Source organism: Podarcis cretensis (assembly GCF_951804945.1).
Source record: "Podarcis cretensis genome assembly, chromosome: 7".
Lineage (NCBI taxonomy): Eukaryota > Metazoa > Chordata > Lepidosauria > Squamata > Lacertidae > Podarcis > Podarcis cretensis.
The window spans coordinates 33,936,294-33,956,062 of record NC_137176.1 but is presented as its reverse complement, the minus strand read 5'-3'; the positions used below and the strand labels follow the sequence as shown (position 1 = coordinate 33,956,062).

The 19,769-nt window shown below is 41.2% G+C and overlaps 1 long non-coding RNA gene across 1 annotated transcript; it reads right to left on the bottom strand.

Annotated features, from left to right (window-relative positions):
* Positions 1 to 230: 230 nt before the first annotated feature.
* Positions 231 to 8,751, bottom strand: LOC307220180. The gene is made up of 3 exons (XR_013840754.1): positions 8,681 to 8,751; positions 7,960 to 8,049; positions 231 to 338 (listed from the first exon to the last, which is right to left on the bottom strand). It is a non-coding gene; the product is annotated as an uncharacterized lncRNA (long non-coding RNA).
* Positions 8,752 to 19,769: the final 11,018 nt, after the last annotated feature.

Below are 19,769 nucleotides of genomic sequence, written 5' to 3'. Positions count from 1 at the left end.
CACAACCACTGGCCTGCAGATTTATCCATTTCACTTTCAAAGCTGAATGCACTAATGCATACTGCTAAAGCATCTTGGTCATACATTTTTAATACTGTCAACTGTCCCACTATTATAAACTCCATATACTGGCTCCAAATTTCCATCTTGACCCTCAACCTTGGACAGCTGCTTTTGAAACCATACCCAAGGAGATATGAAATTTGAGTAAAACAGAGACTCACCACCATCCGGTAGCTATTTCCACTGTGAGCATGGCTTTCCCTTCAGGTGAAAGGTAAAGAAGCAACCAAACTGAAGCACCCAAAGGTCTCTAAACATGTCATCCCACTCTGTGCCTTTCAAATAAAAATGAGGGGTGAATTAGGCACAATTTATTGTGAAGCCACTTCTCAAGGAGCAGCAATAGCAAAATCTTGCTCAGTATATCCCCAAACAGACATCTCTTCCTTTTGTAAACATGATTGATAAAGAGGCATATGGTACCCAAACTGTTGTTTTTATTTCAAGCTATGTCATTACAGATAGCCAGGGCTATCTTCTTTGATCCAACTTCCTTGTCCAGTGTAAAACAGACATTTGTTTTGTTTTTTAAATAATATTTATTAAGTTTTAACCAAAAAAAGAGAAAAAAGGGGTTATAAAACAGTAAATAAAAACACAAGAAAATACAAAATCAAAAATAAAACGTAGAAAGAAAAAAGAAAAAAGAAAAATCCCTCTTTCTAATATCTTACCACTCATTAACTTGTTTTCATGACTTCCTCACACCTCCCTTTTTTGTATTCCATTTAAAAATTTGTTCAGCAAATCCATACCCTCTTAATTTACCCTTAATTGTTTATCCTCACATATTATAATTTCATATTTTCATCTAATATCAATCCATTCTTGCATAATCTTAGTTTGCCTTATTGCTAGAACCACTTCGTTTCATTCCAACGTCATTAACATTCAATAATTTTACAGTGATTCTGTAAATAGATTTTAAATTTCTTCCAATCTTCTTCCACCGACTCTTCTCCTAAGCATTACCATTACACATCTGTAAGCAGCATGGAATTTTGGCATCCCCAAACAGACTTCCAAACATCAAGGCTGAGAAAAGGGTATAACCTCAACCTCGTGATATTGAGATGTTTTGGACTACAGCTCTCATCCTCAGTCATGCTGAGGATGATGGGTATTGTACTCCATATCACCTGTAGGGCACCAGGTTGCCCAAAGGCTGGGGCACACTGTACCATTGTAAACACAGAGACCTCTTCATATCTCCCAGCTATTTCTTAATTATTTTGACCTTGAGACTAAAACTCATTTTCCCATGGATGTGCATTTGTGATATCAAATATAAGTGCATTCCAGGATTATTCAGAGCATGCATACCAGGCAAATAGTTGACATGCGTTCGCTTGAAGCTCTGCAGCAGATAAGAGAGAAGCCAGAACTGCTTTCAAAATCCTGACCTTGTAAAATGAGTTCTTTATTAACAAACATGGGGAGGGAGGAATACCCTGCAGCTTAGGAACATAAGGAAATTTTTTAATTAAACTGCTTTGGTGTTGGGCGCAGCCTTTACAAATGCTATTGCTGCACAAGAAAGTTGAAGAGAAACAAACCAAACTCTCCAGTCTAGTCTCCCCCACTCTAATCTTCAAGACATTGCCGTGTCCTATATACACTTACATGAACTCAGTGGGCATTATTTCTGAGTAGACATGTACAGGATTGCACCGTTAGTCAAAAATAAGTCTAAGTGGAATTGGTTTTACTTTTCTTTTGCTTTTTTTTTACTATTTGCCATTTCTATAGAATTACAACAACTGTGTAATTCTTATTTCACCCACCTCTGCTATTATCTTAAAAAGCAGGTAAAACTGATGACTGATGACTTGCCCAAGTACACAGTTTGACTAGTCCACTCTTACATCTGAAAGAGATTTGCACCAGATTTGTTTCCATGCCTTTGCCTTTAAAAATGTGCCAAAAGTTGCTGTCATTGCGGGGGGCCACTAGGGGGCGCATTGGAAGATGGCCGACAATACCATCTCTCCGACCCACACGGGGTAATTAAGAGGCTGCCCATAAATCACCCCCTAATTCGAAAGAAGGGGGTGAGGGCCCTAGGCAGAATGCCCCCATGTGGACCTCGGCTCTCCTGGACGCTGTCTCTGATCGCACACTAGTTGTAGCAATTTGGAATAATTAATTACAAAAGAAGCAAATACACATATTTCAAGTGAGGAAGGGGAGTGAAGTCTGCTAATTTAAGTGACCTCTGCGAAAGAAGACGACGGGCTGGAGAAACAGGAATATTTTACGATGAAGATACACCAAAGGCGGGGTATGTTGACAACGGGGCTGAATGGGGGGGACACCTTTTTTACTTTCCTTCTATGTGATTTACAAGAACCCCTCCTTATTAGAACTGTTGGTTGAACTGAACCAAGCAGGATGATTAAGGTCTGTGTGGAGATAAACTTTAACCAAAAGTATGCTTTATGGAGACCGAGAAGCAATAAGAGCTTTTGGGAATGGCACAGCAATTAATTCGGAGTCGCCATCTTGCCAAAGGATTTATAGCCGGGAGGAAGAACGGATTTGTTTTCAGACTGCATTCCTAGTGAATCTCCTCAGAGGTTTTGAGAAAGGAGGCAGATTGGTAAAGATTAATGACGCTAAGACTGTTTTGATGTATGGAAGTGATGTTATATGGAAAATGTCTGGATATGGCTACTGGATAAAAAAAAAAATATCCACGCAGGATTACAAACTGTTCTAACCAGCTTGCGGAGACTATCAGAGGTCACAAAGAGAAAGGAAAAATATATGAAAATAACAACAAGAGATGTGGAAAAATAATAAGAAAGGACTGGATAGTACTGTGAACATCATAAGGTTAGATTTGTGGACATTAAAACAGCAGTAAGAAGCAAGAAGTTGATTGGATCCCTTCGGAACTTGAAATATGGGTACCCCCAACAAAAATTTAAAATTTGGCTGTGTAATTTGGAATTTATGTAATTTGGTTTGATTTGATGTGATTGGTCGGTTAATAAAAAATTATTCTTAAAAAAAAAAGTTGCTGTCATTGCTGGAAGTCCAAATTAGGGTGGTATGTTGGAAATGACATCCTTGAGCATCCTTATGATCATGTCCTTTCATTATGTAAAAGAAAGAACCTAGATATTTATGGGGTAAATTATTTTCTCTTAATAGTATGAACCTAGTAGACAAGTTTATGCTCTTAAATACCAAAGTCAAAAGACTTTATCACTGGCATCCAACTGTATATACAATTTTTATTAGAAGTTCCCATTTGATGACCTGAGCATAATTATGTAATTCTTATGCATTATGTAAGAATGCATTATTCAAAAACCTCAACAAACAATCACTGAAATAGCTTATTTCAATATTGCAAATCAGCTTGTAGTCAAACTAGCTAGCTGTAGTTGCCTATAGTTTATTCTCAGAATCATTGGAAACCCTATACTGAGTACATATGTATTTCTCCCCTGTGGAGCACTAGCTATTCCTTAAAACTGATTGTGTAAAACATATCAAATACACACTATCAGTGCTAGTAACAGCATAAGACAGAGCGAAGCGGAGGCAGAATCTAAAAAGATGGTGAATCCCTTTTCTCAATCAATAGTAATAGTGAGAAATAACACATTGATTGCAGCAACAGGTTCTCTCATTTTGTGTGTTCTACTGCTTTTTAAAATACAGATGATTCAGTCAACTATTTCCATACCATGCAACACAGATCTGCAAGCTAAACAAGTCTAGTCATGTGACTGTTCCAGAATCCCCACTCATTCCAACCATGACACTTTCCCAGGATGTGGTGAGTTGTGTTCTGAAGGCATATCACATTGCTGAAGGTGATGTGACCACCTTGCTGAAGCCGAGGAGGTTTCCATCTGGTCAATATGGTCAGTTTTGCCAGTCTGCAGAGGAAAAATACAAGCAGCACCTGCAGTCAGACAAAGCAAGGCTCGGACCGAGCTGCTTTGAAGGTGTGCTGTCATTGCCAATCAGCTGGTTGGTGCTGAAAGCATGTCTTCAAAGAGGCTCACTTTCGGTGCCAAACAGCTGGTTGGCGTTGATAGTAATCCCCTTTGAACTGGTCACCAGATGTCATAGTGATGTTAGGTGACTGACAAGTGGGGGACCAGTGTACCCATCAAAGTGACCCATTAGGGAGCTCAAGATCCAACAAGTTGTCCAGAAAAGATCTCCAATCCCTAACCTACAGCAACAAAATGTAGAGGAAGTGACAAGGTAGGAGACAGGACAGACTTTTGGCATGCAAATGAAACCCCTCCTACCCACTTTGCCTTGGGGATGAATGGGGAAAACACATAAGCAACCAGTGTGTCTGGTTTTCCTCTCACTTCTAGTTTGATCCATGTCAAAATGGATTTGAAGTGGATCAAGTGGTTTGGATTGTACTGCTTCAGAATGTGAGCAGAGGCTGTGTTTATTCTCCTAAAACCAAAACAACCCATATCTGCACACAGAAAATAAATAATATATCAGGCCTATCCTAGGCAGTTTATTCAGCTCTGTTTTGTGTTACAGGTTGATGGATGGGTGCACGTCCTTATCTATGGCTGTGGTATGATCCTTTGAGCAAGGATATGCTTTGGGACCCAGTTGGGTCTTAGCCAGTGAGCTACAACGCAGTTGCTGGGTCAATGGGAAATACAGTGCAATTGGCTCCCACCTGGCTTGTTTCAGTAAGATGTTCTGCACATGTTGGTCATTCCCCTTGGAGGTAATGATACTGGGCTTCTGAAAAGAAAACTCCTTAATCTGCGGGCCTCCAGGGATTTTGAGGTTATCCGATAGCATTGGCCTGACACCCCTATTGTTTGTTATGACATTTTGCCTCACATGATTTAATATTTGGACTCTATGTGTATTAATAGGTTTACTTGGGAAATTCAGCTGGTCCTGCTCAATTCTGAAGGGGGGGGGGTGGTCACCAACCACACAGATATTTGCCATACAAGAGTTGAACTGTATTGGCATGCTGAGACAGACCTCTACAGTGTTGGTAATTGTATATTTCTTTTGGACCTGCCAAAGGCCCTGCAAGACTTGGTTCTGTGTCATGGGGACAAGACTAGCGTTTGGGTTTGCCCCCCTTCTGTTATGTGCAGGGCAGGTAGGTGACCCTCTAAGCCACCTTTGAAGGTGATGAATGCCGCCCAAAGCCTCTGTTGCAGGGGCCAGGGAAAGGGAAAGACAGAGGTGCTTCCCCCATTTCCCAGGAAGAGGCTCGGTCATTCTAATGGCTCCAAGCTTCATCTAAGTTTTGACAGCTTTCACGTTAATGGTTTTCCTCTGCCGGTAATTTTGGGTTAAACAATAAATTCTCCCAGTGGTCAACTTGACATACATGTCTGACTTTTTATTTCAGCCCTTTGGCCAAGGAACAGCATGCAATAAACAAAGTTGCCTCCCAATCCTTGGAGCTTGCTATGGAGGAGCTCAGCTATCAGTTCATCTGATTACTAAAACAGTGGAGAGGGGGAGAGACTCTGTATTCAGAAAATAGCATCAGAAACTTGTGACCAGCTACCCTCGCTTAACCACACGCTTAGGATTTCAAAGCAAAAACCAAACCAAAGTGCTGTGCTGTTTTCGAAGCCTGCTTTAAAAAAAAAAAAAAAATCTTATCTGAAGCACACATAAAATCATACAATAAAAACAAGGACAACTGAAGGTCAAATCTATATCTCAGTGAGAAGGAACAGGCTCATAGACTCTTCCCTTAATCCATTTGCCACAGCTCACAATCCGGAAGACTATAAAGGATGAATAGTGAGGTTCTCAGCACAAAGCCCATGGAACTGACCTCTGCTGCCCTCCCATGAATAATGGGTGCCATTAATCGGAGATGGTGGCAACAGCAACACTTTGTAGCTTCCACTTCAAGCAAGATAGTGAAAGAGATAGAAAGCACAGTCCAGTAGACATTTGCTATGCTAATATTTTTCCTTTTCATTATCCTCTTGCTGTGATACAGGCCTAGGAGTGAGCTGCTTATTCTGGCATAATTAATGATGCAGAAACTATAGCAATCAGACACTCTGAATGCAAGTCTTTCACCTTTTTTTCTTTTTTAAAAAGCTAACCATTGAGCAATAACCAATTCCACTTGGAAGTTACCGCAAAATTAACTATGGGCAGTTTTCTTTGAAGATTCACTGCTAACATGCACAGGTAGGCCCAGTTTAAGCAGCGATGGATAAAGCCCAGACATTATACTTGACCAAGCCCGTTCTCTTTCTAAGTATTCAACTTATAATGTGGGAGAAGGAATGTTTAAAGTATTTCAGCAGGGTGGAAGTGCAGTGTAAAGGGCCTGCAATCAGACTGTAAACTTTGTAGCAGAAAGTGTACCCACTTCCCTTCATACAGACAAGAGCATGGAAAGTTGACTTCTACTGAGTCGCACCACTGGTCCATCTAACTCATTCACTAACTATAGTGGCTGGGAGTGGTTCTCCAGGATGTCAGGGTACCAGCATCTCTCATAGCCCTACCTGAAGATGCTGTGTTTGAACCTGGGAATTTCTACATGCAAAGTGGATGATCTACCACTGAGCTATATCCCTTCCCCTGAGGTGCCTTATGGGATTCAAATTTGACCCATGAACAGAATAAGGTTCCATGTGAAAAAGTGTTTTAGTGCATGCGTCTTATAGCAGGCCAAATTGTCATGCAACTGTTGTTGTTTAACACTGTCTGGGAATCTGTGGTAGGTACCAAACATGCAAGGAATGGGATAACATGCTTCCGGGCCCATTTTATGCAGCAGAGCTCAATGGGTGGTCTGATAGTTGTTGCAGCTATCAGTTCTGGCAGGTGCCACAGTCAAGTGACGTTTACAATTCCAGTCTTCGCTCACTTATTCCTCCATAACAGCCTGGATTCATCTTGCAGGCCCTCACCAGTACACCTTGTAGCAAGTAGCATCATTTTCCTATGGGATTACTGGGTCTCAACCCTTCCCTGCATGGGAAATTGATACTTGAAGAACCCAGGCTAATGTTTGTGGGTCCCAGAAAGGCAGTGGGTGTTGAAAGATTGAAACTGAATGACAGGCAATGTTCCTACAGAGAGAAGTGAACTTAGTTTGTGCAGAATTAAAAATGCTTGGGAATATGTTTACGATCCTTCCATTACAAAGAAGCTCAAATGTATTTATTGCAAAGAAAGGCCTCAGCATAATTCAGACTGCCTGAATAACACTCTTACTCTTCCCAAGTCTAACAGTTAATAGAAATGTTCCTTCAACAGGAATAAGAACACAGCGCGGAATCTTGCAGAGGAGATTGTTAATGACAACAGGGTAAGGAAATCGTGCCCGATAATATACCTGATGATTGACAAATATTAGGCTGCTAAGAGCCGCATGTGCAAAGGGGGTAGGAAGAGTGGCTAGGGCAGAAAATGACTTGTTGACATGTGAAGAACAGAGAGAAAAGAGATCATCCAGGCATATTTTTAATGAGGTGTTAAGTAGACCACCTCAAGAGACTCACTAATGAGTGTGAGATGGCTAAAGGTGCAAAGAACACAGAGTGAGAGCAAATGGCACAATGCACTTCCTGTCATTGTGGCAGCTATGCGTGAGAATAGCAGGGAAAAAATGCTGGTTATCTTATCAATTTGACTTTTTAAAAAAATCTACGCAGCAGCTGAGGAACTTAACACCCTAAGGAGAACATTGCTGGGTCAGACCAAAGGTCCATCTGGTTCAGCGCTCTTGCAGTGGCCAACCTATGGGAGGCCCACAAGCAGAACATGAGAGGAACAGTGCTCTCCTACAGTGGAGACAGAGCATAGCCACTGTGGCTCTTGGCCCTTATAGCCTCCTTCATGAATGTTTCTCATCCTCTCTTAAGGCCATCCAAACTGGGGGCCATCACATCTTACCTATTGTGACTGGAGCAGCTTCTTAGATGAGACTTCTCACAGGGCAGGAAAGCAGCTCATTTGGAGCAATATGCCACAGATGAAAGGCCTCTGTAACCCAAGACACACCAACATGGAAATGAGTTCCACTAAAACTAACCACAGTGCAATGGGAATATTATACATGGGGTTATACTAGTAATCCGGCCTTCGGATATATAAACCCAATTGAAAGTTACGGTGGCCTTATTCATCAACTGCTAAGTGCTTTTCACCATTTTTACCACTCACAGACATTACCCAAACAATATTTCTAGTGCACTAGTGTCATGGAAAGCTGGTGCAAATTAACTAGTTGACTTCTAGGTACTCTGTAGGGGAGTAACTAGCAATGTAGAAAGGATCAGAGTTTGCCTTTCTGAATATACAGGGTGGGGAGGGGGTTGTATCTCTGGGAACACGTCAAAAGGAAAATGAAGTGTACAGGAATACTGTCAAGCTGTACAAATATATATTTCAAAAATGTCCAAAATAGCTTGCATCTGTTTGAACGCACTCAACAGTGACAAATCAGAGGAAGTCTCTTGTAAGTGTTCAAGGGTAGAAAAGAACAGGATATAGATATGCTTATGTGTAGCGATTCTAAATATAGCATTCCTGTGCAGCGAAGGATATAGGATTTAAGAGCCTCTGCAATATCTGAAAGAGGTCACTGAAAGAGTAAGAGGAAGGAATGTCTTACCTGAGACAGCTTCATATAGCAAAGATCCGAATTCAGGACAAAATGGTTTAATCCATTAGGATTGAGCAAACTTATGTGACAAGCAATAATCGTAGCTGATGTTTATAAAAAGAATATTAGAAGATGCCCCAAACTACATTCAGCTAAGCCTACATTCAAACTACATTCAACTCAGAGTATACCCATTGAAATGAATGAACCTATGCTAGTTAACTAGTCCTATTTCTTCTGACACCAACCCACAACAGTTTGGGGTGGGGTACGGTAGGGAATAGAAGGTGGGGAGAGTCCCATTTCGATAGCTGAAGTTCTCATACCTGCTTCCGCTAGCAGGACCACTTAGTTGAATCCAGCGCTCTAACTGTAATCAAAATCCTTTGACACTTATTTGACTTAGTTCTTCACAGCAATTTGACTGTTATGAGTAGTGAGTGGTAGTTTCACCACTTCTTTCAGGCATAATAGCTAAATGGCCAGATTCACTGAGACAAATTGATACTTCATTCAACCACTGAGGAAGACCTGTATGGTTGGAGCATGCTTGGTCTTTGGTATGCATCATTGTGTATCTTTCAGCTGTAAACAGCTCCAGACGGGTGAAGTATAGATAATAAAATTGGTGGTGGTGGTGTTCCTTTTCCGTGGAATGATTACGGGGCTGTAAACAGCTCCAGACGGGTGAAGTATAGATAATAAAATTGGTGGTGGTGGTGTTCCTTTTCCGTGGAATGATTACAAGCACCATGGCCAATTGATATGTCCATTTGCCGCTCAATTGGCATTCATAGAATCATAGAATTATAGAGTTGGAAGAGACCACAAGGGCCATCGAGTCCAACCCCCTGCCAAGCAGGAAACACCATCAGAGCACCTGACATATGGTTGTCAAGCCTCTGCTTAAAGACCTCCAAAGAAGGAGACTCCACCACACTCCTTGGCAGCAAATTCCACTGTCGAACAGCTCTTACTGTCAGGAAGTTCTTCCTAATGTTTAGGTGGAATCTTCTTTCTTGTAGTTTGGAACCATTGCTCCGTGTCTGCTTCTCTGGAGCAGCAGAAAACAACCTTTCTCCCTCCTCTATGTGACATCCTTTTATATATTTGAACATAGCTATCATATCACCCCTTAACCTCCTCTTCTCCAGGCTAAACATGCCCAGCTTCCTTAGCCGTTCCTCATAAGGCATCGTTTCCAGGCCTTTGACCATTTTGGTTGCCCTCCTCTGGACACGTTCCAGTTTGTCAGTGTCCTTCTTGAACTGTGGTGCCCAGAACTGGACACAGTACTCCAGGTGAGGTGGACACTGACCAGAGCAGAATACAGTGGCACTATTACTTCCCTTGATCTAGATGCTATACTCCTATTGATGCAGCCCAGAATTGCATTGGCTTTTTTAGCTGCCGCGTCACACTGTTGGCTCATGTCAAGTTTGTGGTCAACCAAGACTCCTAGATCCTTTTCACATGTACTGCTCTCAAGCCAGGTGTCACCCATCTTGTATTTGTGCCTCTCATTTTTTATTTTATTTTTTGCCCAAGTGCAATACTTTACATTTCTCCTTGTTAAAATTCATCTTGTTTGTTTTGGCCCAGTTCTCTAATCTGTCAAGGTTGTTTTGAAGTGTGATCCTGTCGTCTGGGGTTTTAGCCACCCCTCCCAGTTTGGTGTCATCTGCAAATTTGATCAGGATGCCCTTGAGTCCATCATCCAAGTCATTGATAAAGATGTTGAATAAGACCGGGCCCAAGACAGAACCCTGTGGCACCCCACTAGTCACTCTTTTCCAGGATGAAGAGGAACCATTGATGAGCACCCTTTGGGTTCGGTCAGTCAGCCAGTTACAAATCCACTGAGTGGTAGCATAGTCAAGACCGCATTTTACCAGCTTCTTTACAAGAATATCATGGGGCACCTTGTCAAATGCCTTGCTGAAATCAAGGTAGGCTACATCCACTGCATTCCCTTCATCTACCAGGCTTGTAATTCTGTCAAAAAATGAGATCAGGTTAGTCTGACATGACTTATTTTTCAGAAATCCATGCTGACTGTTGGTGATCACAGCATTCCTTTCTAGGTGCTCACAGACTGTTTGCTTAATGATCTGCTCCAGAATCTTCCCTGGTATTGATATCAGACTGACTGGGCGGTAATTATTTGGGTCCTCTCTTTCCCCCTTTTTGAAAATAGGGACAACATTTGCCCTCCTCCAGTCTGCCGGGACTTCGCCTGTTCTCCAGGAATTCTCAAAGATGACTGCCAGTGGTTCTGAGATCACATCTGCCAGTTCTTTTAATACTCTTGGATGCAGTTCATCTGGCCCTGGAGACTTGAATACATCTAAACTAGCCAAGTATTCTTGTACTATCTCCTTAGTTATTCTGGGCTGTGTTTCCTCTGCTGAATCATTTGCTCCAAATTCTTCAGGTTGGGCATTGTTTTCTTTATTGGAGAAGACTGAGGCAAATAAGGCATTGAGGAGTTCAGCCCTTTCTGTGTCCCCTGTTTGCATTTCACCATCTTCTCCTCTGAGTGACCCCACTGTTTCTTTGTTCTTCCTTTTGCTACGAACATACCCATAAAAGCCTTTTTTGTTGCTTTTAACCTCTCTAGCAAGCCTGAGTTCATTCTGTGCTTTAGCTTTTCTGACTTTGTGTCTACACGTGCTGGCTATTTCTTTGAATTCCTCTTTGGTGGTTTCCCCCCTTTTCCATTTTTTTGTACACATCCTTTTTTAATCTTAACTCAGTTAAAAGTTCTTTAGATAGCCACCCTGGCTTCTTTAGGCACCTTCCATGTTTCCGTCTCATTGGTATTGCTTGAAATTGTGCTTTTACTATCTCCCTCTTAACAAACTCCCAGCCATCATGAACTCCCTTTCCTTTTAGTATTACTGTCCATGGGATCTCACCCAGCACTTCCCTAAGTTTTATGAAGTCGGCTTTCTCAAAGTCAAGAAATTGAGTCCTAGTATGCTTGGCTGCTCCTTTCCGCTGTATAGTAAACTTCAGAAGAGCATGATCACTCGCGCCTAATGATCCTTCCACTTCTACCCCACTAACCAGGTCATCAACATTGGTTAGGACCAGATCTAAAATGGCTGTTCCTCTTGTTGCTTCTCCCACTTTCTGGACAATGAAGTTGTCTGCAAGGCCAGTGAGGAATCAGTTTGACCTTATGCTCTTGGCTGAGTTTGACATCCAACAAATATCCAGGTAACTGAAGTCCCCCATTACTACAATCTCCCTTCCTTATGCATGCTTGGCCATCTGTTCCAGGAAGGCATCATCTATGTCCTCCGTTTGGCTTGGTGATCTATAGTAAACTCCCACAATGAGGTCACTGATATTCTTCTCTCCCTTAATTTTGACCCAAATGCTCTCACTTTGGCTTTGAGGTTCTAAATCTTGGATCTTTTCACAGGTATACACATCCCTGACATTCCCCTTAACATATACACACTGTAAATTTTATACATATATATATATGACAGCTTAGTTAAATAATGTGTTTGAACCTCTTTTCTTGCATTTTTTTTGTTTTGTTTTATATTGTTATCATTTTATATTTTGATTTCTCTCAGTTTTTCTTTTTCCCAGTCTTCAGTTCAGTTTACAATATTGTCCACACAGATTTACAATATTTTTTAAACTCCCCATGAAAATTCATCAGCATTTTCAGGTGACTTTCTCTTAATGTAGGTTTGTATGCAATTTTTGCCACTAAGTACATTTTTGCACACTGGGACGCAGGTGGCGCTGTGGGTTAAAGCCTCAGCGCCTAGGACTTGCCGATCGAAAGGTCGGCGGTTCGAATCCCTGCGGCGGGGTGCGCTCCCGCTGCTCGGTCCCAGCGCCTGCCAACCTAGCAGTTCGAAAGCACCTCCGGGTGCAAGTAGATAAATAGGGACCGCTTACCAGCGGGAAGGTAAACGGCGTTTCCGTGTGCGGCTCTGGCTCGCCAGAGCAGCGATGTCACGCTGGCCACGTGACCCGGAAGTGTCTCCGGACAGCGCTGGCCCCTGGCCTCTTAAGTGAGATGGGCGCACAACCCCAGAGTCTGTCAAGACTGGCCCGTACAGGCAGGGGTACCTTTACCTTTACCTTACATTTTTGCACAGCAATTTTTCCTAATATATGCATTTTAATGTTTACCTTATCCTAGTATGTGTATTTTTGTACACATCATTTTACCCCAGAAAGGGTCAATCTGGATTAAATGGAGGATATATGGGCTGGCATTTTGATGCCAATGACATCATGTGAACACTGCTAAAAAAATCAATAAATGCAAGCATGAGGACCACCGATCCCACAATAAACACCCATTTGGAAGCATGCTAAGTAAGTACAGTTCACCTAGTAGTTAATTTTCTATCACATTCCTTTTCTCATCTAAGTACTTTTGCTTTGGGCTCACTTTTCTGATGACTGAACGATAGTGACAATGAAGTGAAGCCTACCACTCAACTATAAGGTCTCCATTCTTAATCACTTGTTTATCTAGTGCATCCCAGCCACTTTTAATCTGGAATCAATTGACATTGATTAAAAATGCATTTCTATAGAGTCTTGGGGGAAAGGGAAAGTAGGGCAGGAGGGCACATACAGTTGTAATTCTGTGTGTATCACAGAGAATGATGACAATCTGCTCACATTTGGCTTTGCAACTGTCCCTTGAGTACATCTGTGTCTTCATTTCCATGGTGGACACAAATTTCTCTAAAAGCAACTGGCTAAACTGTAATGCAAAACACGCAATTACCATATGACAGCCATCTGAATATTTAAATATCTCTATATGCACGTGCAAACACACTCACATATATGTGTATATATATATATATTCTATTTTTCCACTTGGTTTCACAGGTGTCCTAACTGATTGGTCAGCACTACACCTTGCAGCAGATATTTTAAATGTTGTCAGAGGAAAGAGGGATTGACTGTTAAACATCCCAGAGAATTGTAGCTCTGTGAGGGAAACCGGGTTCAATAACAACACTCAGCAGCCATGACAGTTCCCATAATTCTTTTTTTTGTGTGTGGGGGGGGGTAGCCATGATTGGTATGATACTGCTTTATATGTATCATGCAGATGCGGTCTAAGTGAATAAAGTGTTTGTTTTTTCCACAGTAAATGCTCAGCATGGAAGTAGCCAATGGCTCCTTATTTACTTTGCAGTCATATTTCTATACCTTCAACCTTTCTCCTCTTCTGGCAGGGGAGCTTCAGAATTCTCAACAAGCAAAGCTCTCACTTGCTTAATGTGTGTAATGAATGAACTCCATCCCTCCCTCTGTGTACAACACCTGATCGGCATTGTACATATAATCATCATAGAATTGTAGAATTGGAAGAGGTCACATGGGTCATCTAGTCCAACCCCCTGCAATGCAGAATATTTTTTTGCCCAAGTTGGGACTCAAACCCAGTACCCTAAGATTAAGAGTCTCATGCTCTATCAGCATACAGGGGCTCTTCTCAAGTGTTCATATGAATGTACATAGGCAGATGGCAAAGCTGGCCACTGACCCTTGCAATGCTCATTAACGGAACATGCCTAGTGAATGAGTTTACAAGCCTCATATGATGAGAGTAACATGTAGCCAACTTCATTAGTGTCTGACATCGTAATGTGCATTCTTTAATTAGTTTCTCCTCCAACATCATCCTTGCCAACTTTCTTGGCCTGGTACTTCTAACCAAACCTGGATTGGATGATATAATCTAAAATACAGTATCCAATCATTATATAAGTTAAGGGCAGGTTAACAGTAGGGAAGGAATAAGTTAAACACCATAAATAAAGAAGAGGTATGAAGTGTCACTAGGTTCTTTAGGTGGAACACACTTTTTGTTTTGTATGGGCAACTAGTAATGAACATTTTTAAAACCTCTCTTAGATTTCACCCTGTGACAACTCAGTTGAGAGCAATTAGAATTCTACCAGAACCAGCACGATGAGTAAAAAGGGCAGAACAGTTGGAAGCAGACCATCTGGAAACTGTTCACCCCTTGCATCACCACCAGCTAAAAGTCACTAAACATTTAGCTAGCCCTAATGTTTTACTACCCTGGGTGACCTGTACATCTTCATCTCGAGGATGAACTGGCCACAGCTGGAAGCCACTGATTCTCTGCAGCTGAAACAGCAGAACAAGATCGATGGGACTGAAGCTCTGAGCTTACAGCTTTGAGGAACAGTCTGAAGGGCAAAGGAAGGTGCTGGTGTCACTGCGTTGTCCCTTTCCAAGGCCTTGCTTCTTCCTGTGCAAAGATTAGTAAAAGATAGCTGTGTAAACGGGCAGCCGCTAGAAACAGGTTCCATAGATTTATTCATTCGTATCCGGCTAATTACCTCTACTTTTATTTAGGAGCATGAATCAAATGAGTGCTCAGATGCTTTGTTGCAGTTAAAGGTCCTGCTCATAATATTCTGAAGCTTGTGTTTACTAAGATCTTCTTATTCTAAGCAGATGCATTATTTTGTTGTGCCATTATGGAAAAGAGGGAGAAGAATCACCCCCCTCCCTGCCTCTCTGTTTATCACCACATACCAGAGATCTACATTTACTTTCTTCCATGCAACTCATATGGTTGCACACAGTATCTATCCTTGAAACACCTGAATACTGTAAAGGAGTTTTGTGACAGTCAGGATCCTGGAACCCAAGGCATGAATGACAAAGCAGCAGATCCATTTGAAGTGGGGGAGGTAAGATTTTTCCACAAAAGAAGGAGCATGGATGAAGGTGGTACTCACCCACCCCAGCCCATGGTTTAGCTCCCTGCAGCCTTCCTCTGTCCCATCAGTGCTTTTCTCTTCAGCCCTGTTCCATTACCAGAAATTATATCAGTTGGAGAAAATCTCTTGAGGGGGAAACAGGAAGACCAGGCTACAGGACCATGAAGTGATGGTTGCAAGGAACGTTCAGTTTGCCCATGGAGCCTTTTCACTCTGAAATACCACACACACTTATAAAATATGGCTGTTTACCATCCCATCTACTGTGACCTTCAGAAAATGTTCTTGAGCCACCTGCCTAACCAACCAATGTATTATACAATTTGCTTATAGACACGTTCCCAAGAAAGAGGGGAGCTGGCCACTGGGTGGTGTGCCTATTTATGAAAAGAACTATTTGCCTCCATTCATGAGAGCACATTTAAATCACACCATTTCTTGTCTGCCCAAAACACACAAATAACTGTTGTAGGATTAAGGCGCAGAAGACTGGAGTGTTTGGCAATTAATTATGACCATATAGTTTTGTATATACTAATCACAGGGGTCAAATCACCTATATTCAACTGTATTAAAGACAGGTCGTCTTTGTGTTTGGTTGAAACTTCTTCAGATACTTAGCTGGTTTTACAGACAAATCTCAACTGCATCCATCTGCAGAATTAACTACAAACCTAATGCAAGCCCATAAGGACAAGTGCACCTTCTGCATGTTCCAGAAATGGCAAAAGGACAGCCTTTCTTCTGATATTTTTGGCATCCTGGCTTCCAGATCTGTCTTGAAACAGAGATGTGCTGAGCCACAAATAAAATCAGTAAATAATACAGAAGAAAGCATTTGAAACTAATATTGTCATGGATAATTATTGTGAACCATTTCATTGTTTTTAGTGCCTCTTCTTACACTTCAGCTAATTGGCAGCTAATTTAATTAATCATGTTATCTTTCAAAATGAAAAAAACAACAACAGAAAACCTTTGGTTAATCCCTGTTCAGTCAAGTCTTCCAGTGACCTCAATATTAGATTTGCTGCGATGAGGATGGCAAAAAAAGATGTTCCCTTTCGACAGAATGTCATTGTATACTACACTTAGTCTCTTTGTGCCAGGCAAAAATTGACCCATTTTTGTAACTGCTATTAACATTAAAATTTTACTGCTTAGTGATGATATGAAAAGTCAGACCGCATGCCAGCCAAAGTGGACTTTCAACATTTACACTCCATTAATTAATTCATCACCTAAAAGCTAACTATTGATTTTTTAAATGGCTTTACAAATCTGCTTAAGCCTCTGATGTAATTAAGACGTGTGTTTACTGCAAATTATTTAACAAATACGATGCAATGCTTTTCTCAGCCACAACCAACCGACCTTCCTGTTGAATCATAAAAATTATTTGAAAAACTTCTACTACTGTGTTATCCAGTTAAATCACATTTGAATAGTGCATATTTTCATAGAGCCATTGGCTCAATTAGGTCAGAGACTTACTTGACTATCCTTCAGCATCCTGTTGGCCTCCTGGTGGTTTTGACTACAACTCCCATCATTCCCAGTAATCATGGCCATAATAAATGGATTCAGCTTTGGTACACTTCTGCATTTATACACCAGCCTCTGTACAGGGATTCTGCCATCATGTATTATGCAGTTACCAGACCAGTAATCCTATTCATGTGGTGATGAGGCAGACATGTCACAGTATATTAAAATAATTTTAAATGATACACACAAAAGATATTAAAGGAAATCCTACCTTAGTACAAATTAAAATCCCAGTTTGGAATGGGCTCATTCCATGCACCTTTCTGCTGAAATTAATTCCTTGCCCGCCATTTGCATCGTCATCATCATCATCATCATTATTTTGGGAGGGGGGGTTACAATAAACATTTCTGGGGAAGTGGAATGTTGTCAACACACATTTATACAAAGTAGAAATGGGGAACTTGTGGCCAATCCAATATTGCTAGACACTGTCTCCATCAGCCCCAGACAGCATGACCAATGGTCAGGGATGATGGAATTTCAGGGGTGATGGCAAAGACTACCCATCCTTGATATAAAAGTTTGCAATGTAGCATATTTTTCACTCTATAAGACGCACTTTCCCCCTCCTAGATAGTAAGGGGAAATGTGTGTGCGTCTTATGGAGCGAATGCAGGCTGCGCAGCTATCCCAGAAGCCAGAACAGCAAGGGGGATCATTGCTTTCACTGTGCAGCGATCCCTCTTGCTGTTCTGACTTTGCTTTGCTGGAGAGGCGCTGCACAGAGAGGGAGAGAATATATATTTTTTCTTTTCTTTTTTTTAATAAAATTTTTTATTAAAGTTTATTATACCAACACAATACAATAATACAAACAAACAAGAAAAACAGAAAAAAGTAAAGAAAAACATGTATAATTTTCGTGTTTTATTTTCTTATAACTTACTTCCCCGACTTCCCCATACCTCCCCTCTCTGTATTCCAATTTCAATTTTGTTACTTTAGCAAATCCTTACCCTAAATTTTAATTTAATTTTTAACCTGTCTTTTCTTTTACATATCCTTTACCGCTGAAAACCCCATCATTTCTAAATCAATGTCATTCTAAGATTCATTAATTTTACAATGTTTCTTAAGATGGTCTTTAAATTTCTTCCAATTTCTTCCGCTGTCTCTCTCCCCTGGTCTCGGATTCTGCCAGTCATTTCTGCCAGTCCCTTATAGTCTATCAACTTCATCTGCCATTCTTCCAAGGTGGGTAGATCTTGTGTCTTCCAATACTTTGTGATGAGTATTCTTGCTGCTGTTGTAGCATACATAAAGAAAGTTCTATCCTTCTTTGACACCAATTGGCCAACAATACCCAAGAGAAAGGCCTCTGGTTTCTTCAGGAAGGTATATTTAAATACCTTTTTCAGTTCATTATATATCGTTTCCCACAAAGCCTTAAGGGAAGATTATATTTTTTCTTGTTCTCCTCCTCTAAAACTAGGTGCGTCAAATGGTCAGGTGCGTCTTAAGGAGCGAAAAATACGGTAAATGCTATAATTGTAAATTGTGACCTTTCCTTGTGAACGCAAGATTGTGGTTTGTTTTAAGCGATCACAAGAAAGATTGAAGGAAAAAAATGAGACACAGTCAAAGAGAGTCAAGGGGAGTTCACTCATCATTACTCAAGACGCGTATGTTTTAGCATGTGTGAAAACACTTGATCAATAGCTGCTCACGTGGTGTGAATCATTTGCGGTGCTTCAGCATAGGAACACTTTACATCATTATATGCCTACATCAAGGGAAATATCTAGGTGAGACATCTAAGTAATGGACACTGATTATGAGGAAAGAAACTTACAGATTCAGCAAGAGAAGAGGTGGATCATTCTAAAGTGAGATGTTAGATCCTCACAGGCCTGGTCTCAGAAAACATACTAAAGCCTTCCTTCAAAGTTATGTAAGTGACCCCCAAACTTAATCCATCTATTAATCCATTCTCATCTTCAAGATGAGCCAAAAAAGATTATCATGTGGTTTCGAGGATGCCTCCCCCCTTTTTTTAATAATAGTCAAATGCCCATATCTGCTTGTTGGTCTTCTTCTTCTTCTTTGGTGATCACTCATTGCCGAGTAAGATTGTTTTCTATAAACACGGTTTCAACAATGAGTCCGTAAGTGACTGTGGAGGCCAATTCTGGACCCACACATCCTTCCACAGTGGGGACATAGGTTTCCGGGCGGGAGTTGATCACAGCGTGGATTTGCCAAGCGTGCCTTCCTCCTAGCATGTTTCTCCCTTGCGTCCTGAGTTTGAGTGTCTTCAAAGCCCATGACACCTTTGGTAAAGTCTGTTTTCCAACTGGAGTGCTCACAGGCCAGTGTTTCCCAGTTTTCAGTGTTTATACTACATTTTTTTAGATTTGCCTTGAGACAGTCTTTAACCACCAGCATTACGCTTTCCATTTTTAAGTTCGGAATAGAGTAGTTGCTTTGGAAGACAACCATCAGGCATCCGCACAACATGACCAATCCAACGAAGCTGATGTTGAAGAATCATTGCTTCAACACTGGTGATCTTTGCTTCTTCCAGTACACTGATATTAGTTCGCCTGTCTTCCCAAGTGATGTGTAAAAATTTTCGCAGACACCGTTGATGGAATCTTTTGAGGAGTACAGCAACATACCCAATGACATCAATTTTAGGAGGATGGGATAATGTCCTAATGCTATCAGTGCAAATAAGGGTTCTTTATAAAAAAAATCAAAGGTTTTCCTGACTCCTTAACTCCTGATTGCACATCCAGGAATCTGCTCTCCCAGCTAATTTGCAGCCTTTCCATCCATGTGGAAAAATTTAT